This window comes from Nannospalax galili, unplaced genomic scaffold, assembly GCF_000622305.1.
Source record: "Nannospalax galili isolate Female #2095 unplaced genomic scaffold, S.galili_v1.0 scaffold25336, whole genome shotgun sequence".
NCBI classification, from domain to species: Eukaryota; Metazoa; Chordata; class Mammalia; order Rodentia; family Spalacidae; genus Nannospalax; species Nannospalax galili.
Genome location: NW_008337376.1, coordinates 3,508 through 6,756, shown reverse-complemented (window position 1 = coordinate 6,756; position 3,249 = coordinate 3,508). Strand labels below are relative to the sequence as shown.

The following is a 3,249-nucleotide window of genomic DNA, read 5'->3' as shown; positions in this document are numbered from 1 at the left end:
TTACCACCAAGACTGACTACCTGAGTTTGATCCCTAGAATTTACATGATAGGAGAAAACTGGGGACTGGAGAGATGGCTCAGTGGTTAAGAGCACTCTTACAGATGACCTGGGTTTGGGCATTGCACCACACGGGTATACTTAACCAGGCTGGCCCTGAACTCATAGAGATCTGCCTGCCTCTGCCTCCCCAGTGCTAGGATTAAAGGCGTGTGCCACCATGCCTGGCTCTGCTCTAACATTTTCAAGCAGATCCTCATGTCATTTCACCTCTAAACACTGCTGAATCTATCTCTAAAAATTGAGGAATTGTTCTCACATAATCACATTATCAAAACTAATGAAAGAGGGCTGTTGAGATGGCTCAGCAGGTAAAGGCACTTACCACCAAGACTGACTACCTGAGTTTGATCCCTAGAATTTACATGATAGGAGAAAACTGGGGACTGGAGAGATGGCTCAGTGGTTAAGAGCACTCTTACAGAGGACCTGGGTTTGGGCATTGCACCACACGGGTATACTTAAACACATGCAGGCAATGCACTTATACACATAAAAATAAAAATAACAAAATGAGGAACATGACTCCTGCAAAGTGTCCTTTGACCTCCACAAGTGTGCCATGGCATATGCCCTCCCCCACATAAATATCATTTTTAAACTTTTTTTACAAAAACAAAAGAGAGGCTAAAGAAATGGCTTGGTGGATTAATGGCTGCCTACTCTTGCTGAGGACCCAGGCTCAGTTTCTAGCACCCACAGATGGCTAACAACCATCTGTAACTCCAGACCCAGGGGGTCTGATTCTTCTGGCCATCACAGGCATTGCATGCACGTGGTACACTTACATACATGCAGGCAAAACAGACGCATAAAATAAAAAGAGCAAAATCTTTTTAAAAACTAACAAAAGAGGCGGGCATGGTGGTGCACGCCTTTAATCCCAGCACTTGGGAGGCAAAGACAGGTGGATCTCAGTGAGTTCAAGGCCAGCCTGGTCTGTATAGTGAGTTCTGGGACAGCTGGGGCTACAGGGAGACCCTGTCTCAAAAAGACCAAAACAAAAGCAACAATTATTCTTTAATGTCTGCCTGTCTTTAGCTTTTTCTGGTTATCCTCAAACCATTTTATCTTCACAGCTCTTGTTCAAATCAACACCCCCCCCCCCAATATAAAGCCCACCCATCATCCTTGGTGACTGCTCTGTTCTCTGGATATCTGGGGCTTCAAGGATCCCTAGCCTGCTCTCCCTGCCTTGGTGCTGGGACAGAGGTGGTATTTCCAAATCTCTCTCATTCAACCTCTGCACCATGCGGCTGTGCTGCAGGAACTCTGGGACCCAGAGGCCACTGGTATCAGCTGTGCCCCTCTCTCTACAGTCAATAGACTCAGCATCCAGAAGATGACTTAATCTTTATCTACTTTGCAGGGAAGCCAAGGTGTCTCGGGACCCCAGGGGTTAACAGGCCCAAAGGGAGTAACGGTAAGTGCCAGGGGCCCAGGCCCTGGCCCACTCAGAGGCCAGGATCTGATCAGTTTGTCCACACACCTAGAGGAAGAGGAACATGGGGCTTTAGACTGAACTCTGCAGTAGGTGGCTGGCTTTGTATCCTGGCAAATACCTCCTTTTCTGAGCCTTAGTTTCTTCACCTGTGAATAGTGGTGATGCCATAGAAAACTGAGCGTTATCATCCCCACAAAGGAAAGATGGGGTTTGTCCCTGTATTAGTCACTTTTCTATTGCTGTGGTAGAAACACTGACCCAAACAATTTATAGAAGGAAGGGTTTGAGGTTACGGTTCCAGAGGAATTACAGTCCATCTTGGCAGGGAGGCATGGTGGCAGAGGTGGCTGGAGGAGGAGCAGAAGCTAAGCTCTCACATCATCATGTAGGCACAGGAAACAAGAGAGCGACCAGAGATCTGGCGAGGCTTAAGAACTCTCTAAGCCCACCCCCAGTGACCTGCTTCCTCCAGGATAGCCACACCTTCTAAAACCTCCCAAAACAGCGGGGGTAGGGGGGGAAGAAACAGAATGTCCAAATACTGGGAGCCTATGGGGGACATTATCATTCAAACCATCACAGTCCCCTTAACCCTTTCCCACTTGGGCTACTCTAACCCAGTTGGCTGAGGTTTCTTGAGATGACCAGATCCTCTGCCTACCTGAACACTGCAACTGGCTTAGAGGTCATGTCACCAGGCAAGTAGGTTGACCCCAAGGCTCTCAGTGAGTCTCCTTTGAACTTTCTCCTGAACAGGGGCCTCCAGGCATTGATGGCAAGGATGGGACCCCTGGCACACCTGGCATGAAGGTAAGAGTGGGGAGTGCTGGGGAGGGTCAGGCCTGATCCTTCTCAGGCCTTTGAACCCCATCACACTGATCCTAGACGTTTCAGAGCCAGCAGCTCTCCAGAGTGTCTCAGGCACATCTCTCCTTGCTTCTGGATCTGCTTCCCTACCTACACTTAGGTGGAAGCTATGGATCCTCTGATTAGGGTTCTAATTTGTGCTTCCGGTTCTGTCTCTCCAGGGCAGTGCAGGTCAGGCAGGGCGGCCAGGAAGCCCAGGCCACCAGGGTCTAGCGGTGAGTATCAGGTGGAGGCACCAGGGCTGCCCATGGGCAATTTGATCCTCCTGGGCCTAAGAGAGAACAACCACCCGAAGGCCCACCTCCCTGTGAAGGTGTGAGGGGCTGATGAGGTCAAAATCCACATTTGAGCTCTCGCCCTGTCACTGCCTCTGGCCCATTCCACTTCTGTGTCTCCTGGCCTGGTGTAGCCTCATTCGGACAACTGTTTTAGCTTTCTCTTTGCTGCTCCAGTCCTCCACATCTGCTGAGTAGAATCAGTTTGGGCATTCAGTAACGGAATACTTGAGTGGTGGGGAAACAGCTACAAATGGGGCAGATATAATCTTTGACGTTACCAGCCCAGCTTAGCATTCAATGGCCACCATAACTGAGCCCAGCCTACCACCCACTGGCACTGCCTCTCTGTCCTCTCCTTTCGCAACACTGCAGCGCCTTTTCTCTTTTTGGTTTTTTGTTTGCTTGGTTTTTGTTCTCTTTTTGAGACATGGTCTGACTATGTAGCCCTGGCTGGCCTGGAACTCGCTTTGTAGACTAAGCTGGCCTCCAACTCACAGAGATCCACCTGCCTCTGCCTCCTGAGTGCTGGGATCAGAGGGGTGCACCACCAGGCCCAGCTTGCAATGGCTTTTCTATCTCCACACCATTAGGCCTTTGCTGG

At 49.9% G+C, this 3,249-nt stretch overlaps 1 long non-coding RNA gene across 1 annotated transcript; it reads left to right on the top strand.

Moving 5' to 3' along the window:
* The first annotated feature begins 1,427 nt into the window (after positions 1-1,427).
* Positions 1,428-3,038, top strand: LOC103733635. Its single transcript, XR_607241.2, has 3 exons — positions 1,428-1,482; positions 2,260-2,313; positions 2,532-3,038. It is a non-coding gene; the product is annotated as an uncharacterized LOC103733635 (long non-coding RNA).
* The last annotated feature ends 211 nt before the right edge of the window (positions 3,039-3,249 follow it).